This window comes from Ctenopharyngodon idella, chromosome 19 (assembly GCF_019924925.1).
Source record: "Ctenopharyngodon idella isolate HZGC_01 chromosome 19, HZGC01, whole genome shotgun sequence".
Classification (NCBI taxonomy): Eukaryota; Metazoa; Chordata; class Actinopteri; order Cypriniformes; family Xenocyprididae; genus Ctenopharyngodon; species Ctenopharyngodon idella.
In genome coordinates this window covers 9,487,097-9,512,088 of record NC_067238.1, presented here as the reverse complement: position 1 = coordinate 9,512,088, position 24,992 = coordinate 9,487,097, and positions in this window count along the sequence as shown.

The following is a 24,992-nucleotide window of genomic DNA, read 5'->3' as shown; positions in this document are numbered from 1 at the left end:
CTAAGCACGTGAATATGAGGCACGCGATTGGTTGTCTGCTGCCAAGCGTCTAGCAGAAACACTGCATCTTTCACACTGTACAAGTTTGGCACCGCAATGCAAAAGCAGGGTTTCATAATCCTGGGTAAAAAGCGATGCTAACCCTGCTTCTAAATTACAAGTGTGAAACGTTCCTTTACCTGGGATTAAAAGTGGTGTTTAGAACAACGATAACCCAGGGTTAAGTGCAGTGTGAAAAGCCCTTTTGATGAAAGATAATAAAGACCAACATTTTTTCTCTTAGAATAATATGCACAGATGAATCATGCACAATAAGACCAGGGATATGTATTTAGTAAATAAGGTCAATTTTGTTTTCATGTTGACTTTCAAAGACTTACAAACTCATTCATTGCTTTTACATTTACAACATTCTATATAAGAATACCTATAACAGCTAGAGGTATTGAAGTTGTTGATAACCCTGCCCACTGTAACCTCTGACCACGCCCCTCAGCTCACAGTCCAGATCAGCTGTTATCATTCTGTATGGACAGGAAGGAAAGAGTGTTGGTGTTTTCAAGGTTTGAAGGTGACATGGATAAGTAGATAAAGCTTCAGACTGAGTATTCAGGCCACTGGTGAAGCATCCCAAGAGCCCTTCAACCCTCTCTGTATCTCTTTCTGTATCCTTCCCACCACTCCCCACCCCCTTTCTCTCTCAGAAGGGGTGGGAGCTTCCTCCCCCTCCCCCTCTCACCCAACGGCAGGGGAACGACCCGCAAGGTCGGAACCCTCGGTGGACGTGCCCGAGTCTCAGAAGGAACCTTATTCTAATTTCAGCGCTATTCCGTTCCACTCTGGCCCATGTAATAAATCTTGTTTGGTGACAAAACGTCCAATTAAGAAGGAATTGACACAAAAAGAAAGGTGTGTGAGGGAGGTATGAAAAAAATACAAGAAGGAATGCTGCCTCAAGGACAAAGTCTGCCGCTAATGAACGTCAGTGGCATAATAATCGGAGTGATTGGGAAATAAGTTCTCAGGTTGTGATGGAGAACGGACAGTACACTCATTAGGAACTTAAAAGCTATAGCCTAACTCTTTAAATATGAGGTGAGATGTTACAAAGCTAAACTCAGCTGTTAAACCAAATGACATCTTTATAAATTATGAAATCTTTACTACTAAATGATACTAAACTTTTTTATATTTTCAATGACTAAATGAAATGAAAATATTCTGCTGTTTTTGTACATATTCAGGTTACAGAGCTCAGACTGCTGGGATACTTCCTTTATCTGTACTGAGTGCCAAATTTGCAAAGTCAAGGAAATGTTGTCTATAGAGCCATTTAGTCACGACATAAGTTTGTAGGTCAACCCAGAAAGATAATTTATCAAAAACTACAAATTCCACAAGGATGTGAGCTTACATCCTTGAAAAATCGGACAATTATTGTAGTCCCTATTAGCACACTTACATTTTTAAAGCACACAAAATTTATATTTGAAGTGTGATTAAGTTATATTTTAGAACAAAACATGAAAACATGACAGTATCTTCAATTAATGTGAACCACAGGCTTTATTTTAGTCATTAAAAAAAAAAAATATATATATATATATATATTTTTATTTTTTTATTTTTTATTATTATTACTACTAATATTAAGATGTTGATAGTAATAATATAATATAATATATATTTTTATTATATTATATATTTCATTATATATTTTTTATTCCCTTTTTCTGAATGGTGATTCTCATAACATTCCACAATATATTTTTTGGTGTATTATATTTAAAAATTCTGTATAATAATATGATTTTTTTTTTAGCATAAATTAAATGCAGTACAACAAATACTGCTAATAGTACAGTTGTAATGCTAAAATACTACTATATTAATACTTTTTATTAATATGTTTTACATTTAAATTATATAGTTTTATTTTAATGCATTATGGTATGAAAATTAGCAAATACAATTACCAGTCGCATCAAAGGCAAAAAGTGTCCCAATCAACCTGAATTCACCCTATGTGTACAGGTTAAATGAGATTCAACCTTATAGCTGATTGTGTTTTACACAATTGTTACATCATGCCATCAAGCAGAGTAAATACTCTGATGAACAGAATACAACATTATAGTAAAATCCACTAATTAGCGATGGAAGCTCTAATCAGTCACTTGTTACTTAAGCAGACACTATTTGTCCAAAGCAACTTGCAGCGCACTAATTGCAGGGCCAGTCTCCATGGAGCCACATGGGGTTAAGTGCTGTGCTCAAGGGCATAATGCTGATAGAACAGGGCTGTAATCTCAAGTCAATTCTCCAGTTCCCGGGTCACCCCTATTTCAAACTAAACCTGCAAGCCCAGTTCCATAACCTTCAGGCTATCACCACTACTCAAGTCAAACTTTTAGATTATTATTTTTTTCCACATATCATTAGAGAAATATTATAGGCAAATACAAATATAATATCTTGAAGAGAAAATGATGAAAACACTGCATAGTTCTGTTAACTCATCTATTATATGTCCCACACTAGACTCACATTATGACAACATACATCTGGTAACACATATTAATGGTTGAATGGGTTAATGTATTTCTTTCAAACATGAATGTTTTCACATCCGAATGTATCTTTAGACATCTTCTAACCTCAAGTGCTAAAGATGCCACTGCCTGGTGTTATACCTTGAACGGATCATGAATGTTTCATGAGAGGTGAGACTCTGGTCTGTGGAAATGAAACCAGATATATATCCCTATATTTTCCCAATGACATCAAAGCTCTTTAAAGTACACAGTAGCACTTATTGTGTCAATAATTGGTGTACAGTAGATATTAACAGATTATTTTCCTCAATCCTAGCATAGACAACTGCATTAAGATTTTTTTCTCTATGAAGCCACCATAAAATACTTTGTTTTTTTATTATAAAAATTAAACACAAGATGCTTTCTAAACAAAATGACCTCCAAGAAATTAGAATCAGCACCACAAGCATCACCAAACAGTTTCCTGAACATTTCCCCCCATTGTTTGGACAAACTGACAGTCCCGCCCCAAATACACCTCATTGGTTGTTGTGTTGGGCAGCCTGTGTCACTCAAACAAACAGAGCCACTTCTTTCAAAAACATTTAACCCTCTGAGCCCCTTCAATTTGGGGTCATGCTTGATACCTTCATGGTCAAAAGTGATTGAAGCCTTGAAATATAACTTTTTTTTTTTCTTTTTTTTTTCGGAAAATCAATGTAATATATTTTTGTTCAAAAATATTTTTTGATTATTATTTAGAATTTTGAGGGGATTTTACGATACTGTGCAATATTAATAAAACTGTTCATGAGCTAGTTTTTCCATTAAAATTAATATATTTTTTTAAATTATTTTTCAATAAATGCAATATTTCAGATTAAAATAGAGTGAAGGCCTTTAACATATCTGAATCATGTCCATGATTTTTTATGTGTGTGTTCACATAGCTAATGCGACAAAAGTCACCAAGTATCATCCCATTCCGATGAAACCAAAAAAAAAAAAAAACTTTCCCATTCATTTATGTCAGTCATTTTTGACAGCGAAGGTACCAAGTGTTACTTTTTAATTTTCAACCCTTTATCATATCCGAAACATGTCCATGATTTTTTTTGTGCGTTCACATAGCTAATGCAACAAAAGTCACCAAGTGTCAACCCATTCTAATGAACCAAAACATTAAAAAAAAATTCAAAACGTAAATGTTTTGGTCATATCTGACCAAAGAAAAAAATCTTACCGACTCCAAACCTTTGAACGGTAGTGTTTATAATAATTTTGTTAATAATAGTAATAATAAAATGATAAATATTAGAATTAATTTTTATTAAAAAGAAAAGTTCACCTTTAAGTAAGATACTAGAACTAAAGCAACATTACCAACAAAGTACCAGACAAACGCAACAATACCACCACGACTCCAAGCATAATACCAGTACAGTCCTAACCACAAGATGTGTGCAAAGATGGCATCATAGTGTTTGAACTGTATTTTTGTGGCTTTCCTGTTGCTCAACTACTGATTAAGTTAGAAAAGTAGAATTGCCTTGGGAAAACTTTGAATTACGTGACCTTTGACCTGTTTCCGAAACACACATCAGGCTAGAAACGACTAATGCCGTAATCTGTAAATGTTTAAACAGAATCATGACATTTTGAAAAAGCCTTCATTAACATTCATTATTTTAATTAGCTTATGATAACACATATGGAGTATCTATGTACATCCAAAAAACGACATTCAGCATGAAAACAATTATCTTGGCTCGTTTGAAGCGCTTAATTCAACTCACATGTGCATTTGTTGTGCTACAGGAAGCAGAGGCACAAGTTTTGAAAAGCAAATGAGTTGAACTAAACATTTCCCTCAGAGTCAAAACAATCAGTTATCACCAGATCAATGCACATCAGTGCAGCCAGAGCAGTCACATCAAAACTCCTTCCCCTCACCGTGACATCACTCCCATGTTGTCACCGTGACGACGCTCCCCCATGGTAACAAATGGAGCCATCACTGAGGCTCAGAGGAGGCTGGTGCTCCCTCCCATTTACAAACTCCTTCATCAAATCCCACCGGGCCCTGCGTTGATTACTCCCGCAATTAGCAGTGTCAACTCCACGATATGGATTAAGTGGTCAGGTTTGGGTCTGGGAGCTAATTAGTCGTCTCCCTCTCTTTATGATTTGTTGATTAATTATGAATATTTAGTTAGGAAAAGGGATGTTAATTATTAATCAAAATTAAATTATCTGGTGTAATTAACCACAAAGTTTCCATTTTTTTTAGTCTTCACTGGGCGTGCGTCTGCTTGTTGGATGTGAATGGGAAGTGTTGAACGATGAAGAATAGTAGGGTGGTGGGGGGTGGGTGGTTACGACACGTAGCGAACAGTAAAGGTTAACACAATGTTTACATTGCATCTGGGACACATCACGGTGAGAATTTTCTGAATGTTGCATTGAGTTAATGCCGCAACATTTAGGCGGAATGTGACGGTCTCATCAATCTATCCATATGTCAATGCATCTGTCTAGCTAGCCATTCGTCAATCATGCCTGTTCCTGTAGTGTAAACAGACCTGGTTATCCCAGCTGAAGCAGGACTCAATTCTTTGTCTCTGAACTGGAACAGGGAGGTGAGGGGAAGCCAGTGATGAAAACCGCTATATTCATCTTAAATGGGTGACAAAAATATACACACAAGCTCTGTTCCAAAACCTAGTGAGATGCCTTTCTAAAGCAGCATACTAACTGAAAAGAATTCTCAAAAGTGGCCTAAGTTCCATGTGTGAGAAACTAGAGTTGAAGTCAACATCTTGCTAAGCTAATGGCATAACAGTCTACTAAGAATACATAGCAAACATATAGTGTAAATACATGAAAGGCATATTTCTCTCATGTTTTCACTAAGCCCATTCTGATGCATTCTGGGATCACCTTCTTGAAGGATACACATGAAGCTGCCTTTGTATCATACAGAAACTTGCGAATTAGATTAGTTCATCCAAAAATGAAAATTCTGTCATTAATTACTCACCCTCATGTTGGTGAAAAAGACCTTTGTTCATCTTTGGAACACAAATTAAGATCTTTTTGATGAAATCCATGAGCTATCTGGCCTCGGATAGACTGCAACACAAAGGCCACTTTCAAGGCCCAGAAAGGTAGTCAAGACATCTTTAAAAAAGATTATTACCTCGTTATTACCTCGCTAGTGAGAAATGTCATGTAGCTTTTAAGTTGTTTTAAGTTATTGTACTGATAAAATCACCAAAGCATCACTGACAACACGTTTCTGTGTGAGTGTGTCTGTAATGTATGTGTGTGCGTATGAGTGGGCGAGCGGGAGAAAGAGAGTATGCGCTTTCCGTACATAATAAAACGTAACTTTTTATCCTATTGTTTACTATATTTATTTGGTTGGTCAGTGTCGTTGTGAGTTTTGGTTCTATTGCTGTTGTAGGCTGTAAGGACCTTTGAAATAACTGAAATCATTTTCAGTTATGGAAGTGAAAAGTGATATGGAACTGTAATGCGGTCAAGACCTGCCTGGAACTACTTTAGCCGTGCCTTTCCCTGAAAATAATTGCACACCTTAGAACGTTTGTAAATCAATCAATTCAACCACTCAACAGCCCGTAGTATAAAATGTAATTATTTACACAGTAAAGACAAACTTTAGCAAAACAAAATTTTATATTATTTTCGTTTATAATAATTAATAAAAATGTTCATTATTTAATGCTGTTTAGTATTCAGTGAATAATAAGTATATTCATATAATAGTATACTTTTATATTATAACAGTGTTATTTCAGTATCATTGAGTTTTTGTCGTTTTTATTGGTTATTGTTTTTTAATATGTCTGTATAGTTCTGTTTTAGTTTATTTTAATAAATCAAGTTGAAAATGTGAAATGTTGCTTTGGCAACTGGCTGAAATAAAAAAAGTTTTTTAAATATATTTTAAGTTTTTTTCAAGTAATGAAAATATTTTATGGTTTTAGTTAACATTAATATCCATGATATACCGTGATATAACATTATGTACGTATATATGTATGAATATAAGCAGAAATAATTATTAAATAAATTAATTTATTATTAATTTATATTATTATTTATATATGATATTAGATATAACTACATATTCAGATTTACATTTATATATTTAAAATGATTATATATACTATATATTCATATTATAATTCAGATGTCATATAATTATATCCTGTTTGGGCCTTCATAATATCTTTGAAGGAAACATGCAATTCTGCAATCTTAGGAGGCAGTGAAATCGTCTACCTTTTGAAACAGGATCTTTCCAGTGATGTGATGCCTTAAAATGTTGCCTATGGAGGCAGCTCACTAAGTTTTGGAACACAGGCTGGCTCATCGCAGTGTCCTCAGCCATTCCCTTTTATTTACATTACCTATGAATCAACGCTCCAATGATTATCTTCTGTTTACCTAGATGGAGCAATACGGCGATATTTATCGCTGCGCCGTGGCTAAATATAGCCGTGTAGCCACGGCACCCAGCGACACTGTGGGAGGTTCGGTTCAACTGTTGGTCTTTAGGCTGACAAGAGGCAGAATTCCTGATGAATGCTTCTTTTCATCTGTGTGGCTGTGTGTATTTGACTGAGTAAATATTTAGCCACATTGGACTTGGCTGCTGATTCTACCCAGATGGACGGATTGATGCCTCAGTGGCAAGGCTTGCCAAAGACAATCCAGAGACCTTATGTAAGTACCGCCCGGCTCTGCAGAGCAGATTGAGGGCTGAGGTGACTAACCGCTATTTACAACTGATCTGGAATAATTCGCTTTAACTGTCCCTCATCCCCAACCATAATGACTAATACTACATTGCTAATTTAGGAGACCAGATTATCCAACGTATGAGATTGTGGGCTGCGAGTTGAGGTATCGTGGTCATTGAATTGCCATAATGCTGGATGACATCAGATAAGACCAGACAACAAAACCATTCTGGTCGTAAGCTCAGTATTAATCTTATCTCCAACAAAGCGTGTTTGTTTTTGTCTAGAAGGACGATTCCTTAATGATTGAACAAATAGCTAAACATCATATTCATCGTTTCACATAAACGACCACATTTCCGTTTATATTTATATCAATTCATCGTAATCACAAACATATTTGGATGCACAGAAAGGGTCAATGACTGGAGACGTCAGCACTTTTTATCAATTCACCCTTTTAAATGCATTTCTTCATACATTTCTCACCTTTAATTTTCCATCGGGGACTGTGACAAGATCGGGAAGATAATCGGATTTATCATAATCACCAAAAGCTATGCATGACGCGGCCAATTTACATGAAATAAATATAAGCTGGGATAAGTCCTGCCTCTGAGCTGTGCTTCACGATATCACAACTGCAGGTAAATTTGAATGACAGAGCATAAAGACCAGAAACAAACAGAGAAAGAGAGAGAGAAAGAAAGAGAGGAGGCAGAGATAGATAAAAGTGTGTGAGACTGTCGTTCCTTATTTACTGGATAATAAATAGGGGAAACCAGGGATAACATTTTTACATTTTTCTTCATAACTCACATATATCTTTTGACTAAAAACATTTACAATGGGATTCAAAGGTCTGAAGCCACATTAAAAAGCTGGGATTTAAAATCAAGTTTAAATCTGAAAATAATTCAAAAAAAAAAAAAAATTCAGAGAATTTGCTAAATTTATATCAAGAAATGCTATGATATAAAGAAAATATATACGTTTCTAACTTATTTCTGTATATATATATATATATATATATATATATATATATATATATGGTCCTAAGTATTCAGACCCTTTGCTCAGTATTTAGTAGAAGCACCCTTTTGATCTAATACAGCCATGAGTCTTTTTGGGAAAGATGCAACAAGTTTTTCACACCTGGATTTGGGGATCTTCTGCCATTCCTCCTTGCAGATCCTCTCCAGTTCTGTCAGGTTGGATGGTAAACGTTGGTGGACAGCCATTTTTAGGTCTCTCCAGAGATGCTCAATTGGGTTTAAGTCAGGGCTCTGGCTGGGCCATTCAAGAACAGTCACGGAGTTGTTGTGAAGCCACTCCTTCGTTAATTTTTAGCTGTGTGCTTAGAGTCATTGTCTTGTTGGAAGGTAAACCTTCGGCCCAGTCTGAGATCCTGAGCACTCTGGAGAAGGTTTTCGTCCAGGATATCCCTGTACTTGGCCGCATTCATCTTTCCCTCGATTGCAACCAGTCGTCCTGTCCCTGCAGCTGAAAAACACCCCCACAGCATGATGCTGCCACCACCATGCTTCACTGTTGGGACTGTATTGGACAGGTGATGAGCAGTGCCTGGTTTTCTCCACACATACCGCTTAGAATTAAGGCCAAAAAGTTCTATCTTGGTCTCATCAGACCAGAGAATCTTATTTCTCACCATCTTGGAGTCCTCCATGCAGGCTTTCATGTGTTTTGCACTGAGGAGAGGCTTCCGTCGGGCTACTCTGCCATAAAGCCCCGACTGGTGGAGGGCTGCAGTGATGGTTGACTTTCTACAACTTTCTCCCATCTCCCGACTGCATCTCTGGAGCTCAGCCACAGTGATCTTTGGGTTCTTCTTTACCTCTCTCACCAAGGCTCTTCTCCCCCGATAGCTCAGTTTTGCCGGACGGCCAGCTCTAGGAAGAGTTCTGGTCATCCCAAACGTCTTCCATTTAAGGATTATGGAGGCCACTGTGCTCTTAGGAACCTTTTTTGTAACCTTGGCCAGATCTGTGCCTTGCCACAATTCTGTCTCTGAGCTCTTCAGTCAGTTCCTTTGACCTCATGATTCTCATTTGCTCTGACATGCACTGTGAGCTGTAAGGTCTTATACAGACAGGTGTGTGGCTTTCCTAATCAAGTCCAGTCAGTATAATCAAACACAGCTGGACTCAAATGAAGGTGTAGAACCATCTCAAGGATGATCAGAAGAAATGGACAGCACCTGAGTTAAATATATGAGTGTCACAGCAAAGGGTCTGAATACTTAGGACCATGTGATATTTCAGTTTTTCTTTTTTTTTCTAACCCCACAACAGCAACTCAGCCACGAAGTGGTAGGCCACGTAAAAAATTTTAAAAAATCAGCGGGGTCAGCACGTGCTGAGGCGCACAGTGCGCAGAAGTCGATTCTGGAACTTCATGGAATGGGTTTTCATGGCCGAACTGCTGTATCAAAGCCTTACGTCACCAAGTGCAATGCAAAGTGACGGATGCAGTGGTGTAAAGCACACCGCCACTGGACTCTAGAGCAGTGGAGACGTGTTCTCTGGAGTGACGAATCACGCTTCTCTGTCTGGCAATCCGAGGGACGAATCTGGGTTTGGCAGTTGCCAGGAGAACGGTACTTGCCTGACTGCATTGAGCCAAGTGTAAAGTTTGGTGGAGGGGGGATTATGATGTGGGGTTGTTTTTCAGGGGTTGGGCTTGGCCCCTTAGTTCCAGTGAAAGGAACTCTTAATGCTTCAGCATACCAAGACATTTTGGACAATTTCATGCTCCCAACTTTGTGGGAAAAGTTTGGGGATGGCCCCTTCCTGTTCCAAAATGACTGCACACCAGTGCACAAAGCAAGGTCCATAAAGACATGGATGAGCGAGTTTGGTGTGGAGGAACTTGACTGGCCTGCACAGAGTCCTGACCTCAACCCGACAGAACACCTTTGGGATGAATTAGAGCGGAGACTGTGAGCCAGGCCTTCTCGTCCAACATCACTGCCTGACCTCACAAATGTGCTTCTAGAAGAATGGTCAAAAATTCCCATAAACACTCTCCTAAACCTTGTGGAAAGCCTTCCCAGAAGAGTTGAAGCTGTAATAGCTGCAAAGGGTGGGCCAACTCCATATTAAAACCTACGGATTAAGAATGGGATGTCACAAAGTACATGTGCACGTAAAGGCAGGCGTCCCAAAACTTTTGGCAATATATATATATATATAAATCATATATAAAATCATTTATTTTAAATTGTACATTTTTTTTTTTTTTTTACAAGATTACTGTTAAATTCAGCCTTAGAGACCACAAGAGATTTCTCTCTCAAAAAATAAATAAATAAATAAATAAATTGAAAAGTAATGAAAAATGTACAGTCTTTCTCTAAATACAATAAATATATTGAACATTCATCATGCATTACACACATTTTTGTCCAATCAAATGATCTCTAGAATGAGAATGTCCCTCCCCCTTTTTCACATGCAACTGACTAGTACTGTAGATTCATGGCTGAAATGAAAGTGAACTCACTATTGGCTACTAAAAAAAACAAAATCAACAGAAAGAAAAAAATAGGGTGAGCCCTTTAATATATACTAACCAAACACAGGACAACTGCACTTATTATGCTGTCCTCCTCCAACAACTGATACAAACTTGAATCACCGGAAGAAAAAACATCCAAAAAATATATTTTTTTATATCTCAAAATCAAACAGGTTGAACATCTGCCATCACTCTTGCTTGTTTGTGAAAAAAAAAAAAAAAAAAAAAAAAATCAATATTACTGTAATAGTGATGCATTTGGATTTCTTTCAAAATGCATTAACTTGCGTTTGATCAAAACTTTGACAGGACCATGAGGTCACTTGCCTCTTCATGGAGTCATTAAAAACTTGCTTTCATCAGATAAAATGACAATTGTGCAAAGCCAATATTTATGAGCCACCATCCCTAGAACATGCCAGAACTTGAGTTCTTCTTTGTGCCTGTGCAGGGATACGCTGCAGTCGCACAACGTGTCTGATTGGCTCTGTGAAATACGGAGGCTGAATAACGAGCGCGGTCTCTAAACCCGATTAAAGGCGGGAGCCATTTTGTCTTCTCTCCTTTGCTTTTCGCTAATTACACAGAAGCTTCAAAAGAAATTACACACATCATGACTGACCCCAAAGTGACGGCTATAGAGGCGAGCTGTACTATTGGCCTGTTGTGAAATGACAGTATTATATTAGAATTAGAGTCCAGTCGTGATTTCTCACAAAGTTCTATTGTGTTTAATATAATCGTTGCAGAAACATACAAATGACAGACCCTCGGTATCATTGTTTCATGATCAAAATGAAATTACTACGGTGTCTTCGGCACGGCTCTTCAAGGCTTCTTTTGTTTCCCTGCCCTGTTCCAGCCGCATTGATTTCCTACAGGCCTGAATTAGCATTCGTCTTTCTCTCCCTCTCATTAATCAATTTACACACTCTCTCTTTCTCTAATTGCTGGCCGATGCTGGTTATTAAAAGCCCTTTCAGAATACTCCACGGATAAGCCCAGCACAAATCCCCGCTCCACTGCAGCAAACGCCTTTTCTTTTTCCGCCGCTGTCTAGCGGTCTTCTGTTATTCTTAAAACGTAGGCAATATGTTTGGAGAATTGTAATGCTCAGCCCACAATTGTCCATAATGAGGTGTAGGTGAATGTTGTAAGTGGCAAAGCCCTGAGGAAATACGATCTAGTCATATTTGAAAATTGCAGGGGCTGAATGAATTACACTGAGACGGCGGATACAGGAGATTAAGAAAAATGCGATGAATCTTTTGTGACCCTGCCAAAGTTTTGTGCCTTCAAATCTGCCCTAGTGCTTACATGTGTCGTGGAAACAGTAAATAAGTGAACAGATCATTGCAGCTGGTTCTAAATTGACAGTTTTGACCTTTTACTGCTTGATGCACTCTCATAACATTGAAGATTTCTAGATTTGCATGTCCTAAAGGAAATACCAGAGCTTTCAACACAGCAAAATAATAGTTTGAAATTTGTGACTAAGTGTTGGCTTGGCTATAAATCAAATGCATAATTTTTTAGTCAACTGCACACAAAATTCAACACATACTGTACTAATTTCAAAGAACCTACTTTTCGACCATGAACACACTACATCAGCCCTGTTGACACTGACCTTTGCCCTCGGATTTACTAAAAACATCAAATAGTTTAGCCAACAAGGAACAACTTTCTTGATATCTGAAGCACTTAAAGGGTTAGTTCACCCAAAAATGAAATTTCTGTCATTAAGTACTCACCCTCATGTTGTTTCAAACCTGTAAGACCTTCATTCATCTTCAGAACACATATTAAGATATTTTTAATGAAAACAGTGAAGTTTTTTTTTTTATTTAATTTTTTTTTATCTCCCATAGAAAGCAATGAAATTACCACATTCAAGGTCCAGAGAAGTAGTAAAAGACATTGTTAAAATAGTCAACGTGACTACAGTGGTTCAACCTTAATTTTATGAAGTGACAAGAATGCTTTTTGTGTGCAAAAACAAAACAAAAAAACTTTATTTAATAATTTGAGCTGTTGTCATACGCAGTTGAGGTAATGAAGGCAGTGCAGAGCTTTCGTGTTTACGTCCGAACCACTGTAGTCATGTTGACTATTTTAACAATGTCTTTACTACTTCTCTGGACCTTGAATGTGGTGATTTCAAGGTGGTAACCTCTTGGATTTCATCAAAAATATCTTAAATTGTGTCTTACGGGTTTGGAATGACATGAGGGTGAGTAATTAATGACAGAAATTTCATTTTTGGGTGAACTAACCCTTTAAACTTGTAAAGAGCTGCCAACCGTCAGTTCTGCCATTTTTTTCCTTCAGCATTTGACTGTGATTCCTTCTCAGCTACCGTGGCCTTGTGGGATAGCAAAGTATGGTTTGCAGACTATGGCCCGGTTTCACAGACAGGGCTTAGCCTAAGCCAGGATTAAACCTTAGTTCAATTAGGATATTTAAGTAGCTTTTATAAATGTACACAAGAAAAAAACATTACTGGTGTACATCTTGAGACAAAACAATGGCACTGACTTATTTTAAAATATGTCAGTGTGAGCTGCTTTCAGTTAAAACAGTTCAAACATGCATTTTAGTCTAGGACTAGCTTAAGCCTTGTCTGTGAAACTGGGGGTAAATCATGAAGTTTTCAGAAATTCTACTCTTGACTGGCTTTTTGCTTGATATATAGCACATTCAGACACATGATAGTCACCGACCGTGTAGGTAAATGTGGCTATAAATGGTAAATATATGCAAGGAAGACAAGACCACAGACCAATTGATCAGTATGCAAATAGACGTAAGAAAGAAGACCAATCGCAATCCAGCATGCAACTGATGAAGTCAGATGCATTATGAATGCTGAACAATGTATAAATGTAAGTCATTACTGAGTGCAATAGTGCACGCCCACTTTTTCAGCAACGTTGGTTACAGAACTTTTTTTTTTTTCAATTAATTTTTCCCATAGAGATTTAAAAAGTCTTCATTAAAGTGCTATAATCCATAAACCAAGCCAACCAGCTACAAGGTGAAATCACAACATTACAAAGTTTTATTTATAGCAAAAAAATCTATTTGAAAATCGGACAAAAAGACAAAGGTACAAGACTGCATACTTAACGGCTTTAATGAGGGAAAGAACTACAATCCCATGAAGCACTGCAAACAATCAAATTAAACGCGATCAAGAAATATAAAACTATTCATATAAAGATCTATAGAAACAATACAGTTTATGTATCACTCAAACCATCCTTGCTCACATTACTTAAAAAACTCATGTAACTACATGAACTTAATTTAACTGAGTTGTTTCTACTAAAAACTTAACATTGCTGAGTGAAACGCACATATTAATGTTGATGTAACTAACTGGGCAGTGGATCCGTAGTTCCCAGCATGCTTTGCAAGGGACTGCATTAAGAGAGTAAATTTATGGATTAAAGTGTTATTTTATGTGTTTTTCAGTAAAGGGAAAGATGTTGTTAGTTTATGTTAGTGTTTAATGTTCAGTTATGTTGGACATTTAGAGGAGTTTCTGTAATGTTTTTGAATTTTGAGGTTACCACTATGCAGAAGAGTGGCGCCTGTGTTTAGGTTGTGAGCCTCATATATGCATGTTTAGGATGGAATTCTTGCTCTCATTAGCATTAGTTTGTTCAATGAGTTAATTTTTGAGTGAATTTTGTAGAGCAAATAGTTAATTTAATAAGCTAAATTAATTCAATAAATGTGTTCACCTTACGTAATAAACATAACATTATTAAGTAAACTGCACATATAAATATTATGTAACAGTGACAAATTCAAATGAGTTGTTTTACTCAAAGAAATTTTGTCAGCTTTACATGAATTTCTTTTGTTCATACAACTAAATTGTTATTTGTACAAATTGCACAATATATTTGTGTGGAACTACTTGACACTTTTTTTAAGTAAATCCAACAGTTAATTTTTTTTTAGTGTAAAATATATATATATACACAAATAGTAAATACATTAAGAGTGTAGGGAGACTGACCCGATAATGTCACTCATAGTGCTTCATGGGAGTGGGCGTTCCCTGCAAGCTCTTTTGGCACTTTTGGCATTTGCTTATCTTTGATTGGTGGAATTTTCTGTACATCATTATGGGTAATGTAGTTTTTCCCCACAAATTCAGCTGTTAAACATGATTATTTAAAAAAATAAGATTAAATGATGCAAGCGGATGGCTTCAACAGCAGCATATTCCGTCAATTAACAACCTCGGCGCTCACAGTAGATCTGTCTTTAATGGTTTATAAGTTATTGTTTAAAATCGATTTCCCTATGAAGACAATGCCTTTTTTACTTCCAGAACCCAACTGTTGCACAGTTAGTTCCGGTACTTCAATCTGATTGGCTTCAGCTTCTTTTGGAACTATTTTCATTGGGGGAGAGAAAAAATATTTAAACTAATGATACAAGTTACTTGATATTACCTTCTTAAGTGTAATGTGTTGAGTTTACAAAAACCAAAAATAGCACATAATTTTAGAACTTGTTATTTGTGACTAATAGGATTCAATGACATACAGGGATGATGCAGGAAACCAAGCTGTTGTCGTCCTGCAAAAAGAAGCAACAGAACCAGCCCTCCCACCCCACCCCACCCGCTTCATCTCCTTCCACAGCTGTCGGAACGAGAGAAATGTGTCATACTAAAGGGCCATTTTCTCCATGTGATCGAATCAAATCAGTCATAAATCTATTTGTTATTGACGAGGTAAAGAACACTTGCAGCCTCTGGCACAAAGCACGAGCTCTCTTTCTCTCTCCCTCTCGCTCTTTCTATCTCTCTCTGTCTTTCTTTCTCTCAGTACATCACTCTGTGCTGCGCTGAAGGCTAAAAACCAGAGTTATGTTCCTATAACAAAATATTTTCCAGAGGTCTAACAACTCATGATGTCCTGACTGCCCAAGTAATGGAAGTAAATGAATCTATAAATAATCCCTCTTTCTGACAACAAATTGAACTACCCACAATTCCCTCTTCCCTCCAAATGCGCACGCACACACAACAACAGCATACTGCTACTGTCAGCCGCTCCGCAACAAATGCACGAAAAGGCCAAGAGATTGGGGCAAACTTTTAAATAAACCACACTGTTTTACTAAAAATGTGTCACGAGAGAGCGTGAATATATTGGCCCTAATCAGCCAAAATGGGTGATTCATTGGTTAATTTCAGCAACTGGGGCTATACATTATTCCAGGCCTGCCATGGCTAATTTCTGCCTTTACAGACGGCGAGGATGACAAATGGAACGTCCGACCGGCTACAAGTGAAAAAGCTCCATCATGCTCGCTCTCCCACTTGAGTTTTACTCACACTAATGATGTATACTAGCCTGCAACTACACTTGACCTGCGGATTATGTGGCAATGGAGGAAAAAATAAATGTTTACCCAGAGGTTTTTGAGGGGAAAAACAGGAGAAAGAGAAAGCAGGCATATATCGGAAGAAAAAAATATCTGAATAGCTGTCAAGGATAAGAGTTTAATCTTGTAAAGGAGAGTGTGGCCATATTCTTTCAATATAGCCATAAAGCTTGTGCACAGAACTACTTCTGAAAGTAAAGACAAGAGTAAATCCTTAAAAAAGGAGAAAAATTTGTGAACAAAGAAATTTGTATTACAATTATAAGTATTTGTACAAGTTTTTTTTTTTTTTTTTTTTTTGCTAAAATTCACAGTGGAGTCCACAAGTTCTGGGAAACAGGAAATAAACAATGAATGTTTTATAAAAAAAAAAAATTAAAAAAAATCAGAAAAGTAAATTGTGACATTTACGTACTTTTTACTTCAATTATGCTGCTATATAATATTTTAAATAAATATTCTAAAATAAATAAATTATATAATCGTAATTATATATATATTTATATATATATATATATATATATATATATATATATAAAATTCTATATAATCATACATTTATATTTTATTCATATAAAACAAAATAGACATATATAATTTCTGAAAGACTTTAAATAGAAGCAGCTTGATTTGGCCAAAAATGATCACAAGGCCATGATACAACAGTGTGATCTTGACACTACAGCCAAGGCCTCATACAGGTCCCTCTGCAATGCATCGTGGGCCGCATCCCCGCGTCCCCCTCCCGGCTTGCTTCAGCCGAGCTCTGAAATATCATATCAAATCAATGCGGACAGAGGCAGTGAGGCGCCAGAGCCGCGACCGCTGCGAGGTCAGCATGGCCAAAAACAGACATAACAAATGCAAATGCTAAACAGGGCTAAAGGTGAAGAATCGGCGCGTCTCCTGAGTCCTGATGGAGTGACGCGAAACGGAGCTGTTCTGAGAAACGAGTGCAGGATAAATGTGCTATCGGCCGTGCTAATGGCGCTTGGGATGCAGATATCCGAGACCGGCACCCAACTTTGAGCTTCTCAGAGACTGACCGATCAATCCATCCAGCATGTCAAACAGAGAACAGTGACCGTATCATACATCATCTCGTGATGGTTTCATCTATAAATACAAGGGGAACTTTTAAGATTCAGAAAATTGGTTTAGTTGGTGGGATATACCAAAAGTTAGCACAAAACAATTCTGTCTTGGGGAATAAGACGTAGCTTTTTGCAGCAAAATGTGGCAGTTGTTACCGCTCAGTTTCATAAATTGGATCTGGTCTGCATGCATAGACATGCAAATCAGTAAAAAAAATTCTACTTGTACAGATAAATTTTTCTTTTTTGAAATGACCCTAACATCAGTCACAGACCTCACATGTCATCGGTGCACACTGAATACAGTTACAACGTCTGAAAAGGAAAGATGATTGGCCTTCAAACAAATTGATTTAATGACAGTAGAAAAGGAGCGCGTGCAATGACCTTTGTGACCTCTGATAGAACAGCTAGTGCTCTATGAAGACAAGCACAAGTACATCTCTGAGTGCTTTGCTACATTTAAATACCAACACTAATGAGGCTAAAAACCAACGTTGATTGGTGGGGACAGAATAAAAGGGTGAAATTAACCTGTATAGCCGAAAGGGGAAAAAAACAAGCTTTTTAAGAATTATGATGGAATCAGAGTGAGAATGGCTATTTTTATCCAATGATTTTTTTTAAATTATTAATTTGAATTGTAATAAGCTTTTCCAAATTTCCAAACAAATAGCAAAAACAATTAATAAAATGTCTTTTTTTTTTATTTATTTCCTGAACACTGCCCTTGTTCGTCATTGGTCAAAAAAACAGAGTTCATAAAAACATTGGCATAAAAATTAAATTTGCCCTTTTTTTCATTTAATTATTTTTAATATAAAAGAAAACTTGAACTTGAGCATAAAACTTCTTTTGAAAGAAGCTATATTGAAAGAATTTAAAAAAAAAATAAAATTCAAAAGTCACTTTGAATCCAATCACAAATCTGGGATTTTTTTAAATTGTCATTTTAACCATAAAATAAACAAATGTTTAAGATATATATATATATATATATATATATATATATATATATTAAAAGGATCATAAAACATGCACTATAAAATACTCTCTTTTTAATTGTAATCAATTAATCCATTAAATTATGCTGATTGATAAATAAATAAACAAATAAATAAAATCTTTTTTAAGGTAGGAAATTCCACTTTTTAATCAAACTGCTATGCTGATAAACTAGTAATATTATATATAAATAATGAATAATGACTTTATGAACTGAATTTTAATATATATATAAAGAATAAAATTACTTCCCACTTCCACTGCTTGGCATTTAAAAAAAAAAAAAAATCTCATAAAAACACTGTATAATAAAAAAAGAATACAAATTTGGAAAGCAAATGTAAAAATATTTTAAATACTTTAAGTTTTTTTTTTGTGCAAAATGCATACTTGTGTACAAACTCAAACTTTACCACAATCGCTCTTATTTCACACCACCCTCTCTCTCTCTCTCTCTCTCTCTCTCTCTCCAGAAGGATGTAGGAAGGAACGAGGGATAAACAGAAGAAGAGAGGCAGAGAGAGTATCAGGTGTGAGCTCCTGCTCGGCTGGCCCCAGGTACTGTTCTCTCGCCGCGGGGCCAGCTATTATTATTAACATCATTTGTCTGTATCATTCGCCCGGCACCTTTGCTTTCAGCCGGCGCTATGAAGACGACATGTTAATAAACGAGTACAGCCGCCACTCTGCCATCCGACCTGCTCCTCATCTGCCGTCCCCAGCCTACTCTCCGCGCATCCCTCACCCCCCTTCCCTTCCCCACATCCCCAAAAGGGACGGAATGCCGATTTGTTTTCCAGCAGCCTCCCCCACTCCATTGTTGTTTGCACTAAAGGGGACAAATTCAATTCATTCTTATGACAAGGATGCACTGATACAGGAAGAAAGAGGGAGAGGAGGAGCAGGAGGGGTGGATGAAGAAAGAGACTGCCCAGGAGGGAACAAACAGGAGCGAACACAAAAAAAGATAAAAACGAGAAAAAAAGTTGCTGAATTTGAGGTATAACATAAAGAAGACAAGGAAAGAAAGGTGGAGAGTCTAGGGGGGTTGGAAGAAGATGGATAAACCGGTTGCATTTCTTAGATGCGGATTGATGTGGTGGGCCGATAAAATGGTCTCAGCGGACATGGTCATCTGGAGCTGGGGAGAAAAAAGCTGTCTGCGTTCAAACCTACATCCTCGGAAGGAGGAGATTTTTAGCCCCAGAAACAAATACAACATCAATATTACTCCAGAAAAAAAATAATAAAATAAAATAAAAAAACCACAAACAAACATTGTTGCACTGTAATAGAAAATGGCACTAACTAGATGAACTGAATAGCCCCTCTGTCTGATCCACAGCTGGTGTGGTCTGTACGTACTGACCTCCATGAGCTCTCTCGATCTGTCCAGGTGCTCTGCGCTTCTGCCTTTGACCCACAGCCAGATTCTGTCCAACTCAGCACAGCCAGACAAGTCCATTAAGATACTGGGGATCTGGTACATCATACTATAATTTCAGCTGTAAGTACAGGGACTGAATCTGTTTCAAACTTCTTAAAGGGTTAGTTCACCTAAAAATGAAAAAAAATTGTCACCAATCACTCAAACCTTGTTTATACTTTCACGTGACTCCGCACTGCGAGCCGTTGTACTATTTTTTTAAACGAGAGGGGTCGACTCAGAGTAATTGTCCTCTAAACCATCAGGAAGCAGAGGTGAGAAGAAGTAAGGTACACATGTGACGATGTTTGTTTTTATTACACTTCACCAAACCTACGCTACAAAAGAACCAAAGAATCGTGTAAAGCCCAGAGAACCTTGAGATTATTGTGACATTATAACAAAATTTACGGATGTGAGAACATATTTTAAAAACTAAATTAAACAATCTCTTAAATATTTAAATATCTCATTTCATTGAACATTTTCATTTAATTTCATGAACATTTTTATTAATCATGGACCTTTATTTTCATTAAAAAGGCTTATTTCTGCTATTGTAGGCTTGTTTTTTTAATGGAAGCAATTAATTCAGACAAGCGCAAACTGGGTGTCGGTAAGATGACGGTACAGACGTACCTGCTCAGCCTCAAAAGCCCTATTCAGACTGAACTAGTTTTACAAAAATAGTTTGAATTTCAGTTATTTTCACCTGATGTATATGATTTCATGTACCGATTCGGACGGGACTAACATCATGTTTATCACAGAGGTGGGAGTGTGTGTGTGCTGGATGTGGGCGGTACGAACTACAAAGCTCATGTGCTGTGTTTGCATGCATCATTTATGACGTATATCTTTTAATTTATTTATTGATATAATTTTAATTTATTATTAAAACCTTATAAAAGTAAACTTCACAAGTTTATAATAAACCCACATAAGTGAGCAGCGAAATCTAGTAACTATGTTTCTTCATCTTACCTGACACTGAAATTAAAATGGGCAGTCTTCACAATTTCCACGATTTGGCTCTACTTGTTAATTTTATCATTTATTGTTTGGTTGGATACTATCCATATTGAAAAGAAATAAAAGTATATGGAAGATTGGTGCATATACAGTAGCACATGTAGATCAAAAAGCATATGAGCTGAAGCGTTAGGATAATACAACATTATCAATCACAGACATTCATATTTGGACGGGATTAGATTTCTCAGAGGACCGCAGAGTTTGCCGAAAAATAGTAGGTAATTTGATTTTTACAGAGGTCGTGAGAGAAAAACACAGACATGGCAGATTCAAAAGGGATTAAAATCTCAAAGTATATCTGTGAAACGCAAATTTCTCTAACGTCCCCATGTAAAACTAGTCCCATCCGAATAGGGCTAAAGTCGTGCATCTTCGGAAGCGGAGTCGCGTACAAAGTTACAAAAAATGCTGTGCATTTTCGGGCACTCAACATGCACAACCGCCCACACGCTTGTCGTTATAAACCCGTAAGACTTTCGCTCATCTTCAAAACACAAATGAAGATATTTTAAATGAAATCTGAGAGATTTCTGTTACTCCATCAAGAGTCCACGCAACTTCCACTTTGTTGATTCAAAAAGTTCATAAAGAGATCGTAAAACTAATCCATATGAATCAAGCGATTTAGTCCAAATTCTCTAAAGAGACTGGTTATATGATGAACAGATTGAATTTAGGCTTTTATTCACATAAATTTTTCACAGATTTTTTAAAAACATTTGAAAAAAAAAAATTGTTGACACTATTTCGGTGGCCCACTTTAGACATTCTACTAACTACAAGTAAATTTGCATCTACACGTCAACTAACAATATTATTAGACTGTCCGCTTAATATCTGCTAACACATGGTCCCCCAAGTAACTTTGCAAGTACATCAACTTATTCTACGAACCCTAACCTAACAGTCTACTAATACTCCAAAGAGAGTTAACTGACATGTAGGTTCAAAGTTACTTAGTAGAATGTCTAAAATGCACTATTGAAAGTGTAACTAAATATCTTAGCAACTCCAAACTTTTAAATGGTAGTGTAATACCATTTATAGTTTTTTTTTTTTTTTTTTTTAAACTATAGATGATTAGAGGTAGAGTAAGGGGTTGGACTTTGAGTTTGAGTCAAACTTTTTTATACAACCCAACTCTTTTCAGTTACAATTTCGGCATTAGTATAAATTATGAATTCTCATGTTGGTCCGGGGGGACGTATCTTACTTTACTAACAGCACTGCAATCGTATTGATACTGCATTGATATTGGCACTTCCTTGCATGCTACTTAATTGCTCCTGTTCGTTCAGTCCCAAACACAACATAGGCATTTTACTGTACAGTAAGTCACTTTGGTAAGAAAGCATATGCCAAGAAAATAAATTTATGTATTAGGCCATACCTATTGGGTCATTGATTGTAAGTGTATACACACTCTTGTCAAATTAAAACTAAACTAGTTATTGTTTTTGCTCCCACAATGCCAGGACATAGACACATTTCTAAATCCATTAAACATATGGAATGAGAATGTAAACTGCATTATTTTGTTCTGCTTCCTTCTTGTAGAGTAAGACACTCTGAGTGAAAGAGCACAAAAAAAATAGAATCAATGTTGCCACAGAGCTAATATCAGTTATTTTTTCGCAGCTATACAAATGAATCTGCATTCAACCAGAAATATACCACAATAGTGTTGAGTTATAAAAATACTGTACATTACAAAATGGCAAACAGTAAACGAATGCGAACTGAACGTGGTTTTTCTAGCATAGCCAGTCGGACAAGGTAATATAAGCAACAGAAATTAATATTCCAGCTCTGAGCTTGCTCGAAATGACAAAAGAATTAGGGGTTAATTTAAATGTATGTCTTAAGCTCAGTTGAGCTTGCAAATGTCCATGGTTTTACATTCCCAACTTGTCACTTACTTATGTTTTAAAACTTTTCATTCTTTCACAAAGAGCAAGCGCGAGTGCGAGAGAGACAAAGACAGAGAGAGGGAGAGAGAGAGAGAGAGAGAGAGAGAAATAATAAAAAGCTGGTGAATCCCCATGAAGCTCTCTATGTGAACTGTCACATTAATAACCCTATGCTGGTATTCAAATTTTCTGTCGAAAGCTAAAGAAAGATTGAGTGCCCTGCTGTTGCGCAGCCAAGATTGAAGACATGTCTCATTGACATTGTTAAAAGTTTATGAAAATATATGAATCCTCAAATGCCATTGGCTCCACCGCTCCCAACTCTGCCCACTTCTATAAGAAATCGGTCTTTTAATCAAAATGATTGAATACCACAAGGTTGAACTCAGGAATATGAATAAAAGTGGATATGGAGGAGGTGGAGAGGGAGAGATGGGTACCACGGCACACTCGCACGCAAAGAGGAGCGTCCGATTCTTATTGCGGGGTACAACTGGGTACAACACTCAGCCCCTCTTTATTTCGATCTAATCGTTTTGTGTCATCCACTCGCTGCATTGTTGGATTTAAAGAGTGAAATACAGAAGAAACCGCAGCTGCGGGCTGTGTCCTATTTTCAAACCCAAGAGAGACAAAAGAAATGCTAAATGATTTCTCTTACACCAAGAATCGGATCTGATCAGTGGACAGACGAGGAAATGTACGGTCAATCTGCTATTTTCCTCTGTGCGCTGAATCAAAGCAAAACCACTGAGGCCTGTGTGTAAGTTAGGCCTAAACTGGCATATGGCATATTGATGAGGGTTCAGACGTACCCGGGTGCTACTTTTCCCTTCAATGTCAACTCAGGGAGGAGAACAGGCAGAAAGGCCTCAAACGCCAGTGCCGTGGCTCAACGCCTGACAGCCGTAGCCAGATAACCAGCCGTGAAACCAGAACAGGCTAATGGAAACTCTCTGATTCCCACTGGAGCATCGGATCAAAACACAGCTTCGAAACCTTTACCAGGAATCATTGTCGTCAAGTGTTCGGCTTACAGCAGCAGCCTCTTATTTGTTTGTCAAACGCTGAACATCAGCTGCCGAGGAATCTGAAAGGATGAAACTGGGACGAAAATGCTTCAGATACTTACAAATACCACAACAAAGTCATTGATACTACACACCATTACACCAAACACTATGTAGAAGGGATAGTGCACTAACTGAGGAAAAACAGACTGAAACTTCTGTTGTTATTCAAAGAAAATCTTAAAATCCCTCATATTTGCTCAATTAAGTCAAAATTGGTATGACACATCAGCGCACCAGTTTTATATCTGATTTCATTTTCTTTGAAAGTTATCATATGACTTCAAAACACAAGTTGTATGGATGACCTTTTTGAAGTTTGATAGCCCTTAGTCACTAGTGTTCTTGCATGAAAAACAGAAGGTGTAAAAATTCTTCAAAATGTCTTCTCGTGCTTCAAGACAGCACATGAGTAGACAGATTTGTAATGTTTCCTTAAAAACTCTTAAAACATGCCTTTCATATGTGACTTCACCTCATGGATGCATTTAACCATTGGGCTTTAAATGTGAATGTGACACATTATGGCATATTTTGAAGGAATTCATAGTTTTTTTCACATTCACATGCTGTACAAACATAGCAGGCGTTGAACTTGAATGCTATTACCCTTCTCAGGTGCACGTAATAATGACCAGGGGCAAGGGGAAAAGGGGAATATGGTCTTGTGGAGGTATATAAATGAAAGGAGGGAAGGGGGAAAGAGTGATTGAGCACCTTGGGTTTGAGCAAGCTGTCCCGTCTGTTCGGCCCTACCTCTCCACTCCATCATTGGCGTGGACTGATCCCGACCACAGGAGAGAAAAAAAGGAGAGAGAAAGACCTACAATACCAAAATATAAAGGATTTGTACAGGATAGTCCACTGGGCTGCATACAGGGTCCAAATTCACTCGTCAAGAGCAAGTAAAAACATCATAAGGAACTGCGACATGATAGAAGAGGCAGGGACTAGAAGTCACATTCCCAGAGCAGGATTATTTTTTGACAGTCAATTTTAGCTTATAAAGACATGGCTAAAAATATTGAATATTTCCACCATTATGGCCTGGGAAAAAATATACAGTTCTTCAAACATATCAACACTATATATGGGGTAAGTTGTCATAATGGACATTGTTGCCAAACAATGTTCAAAGGGGGCCTATTATGCCCCTTTTCACAAGATGTTCACAAGTCTCTGGTGTCCCCAGAATGT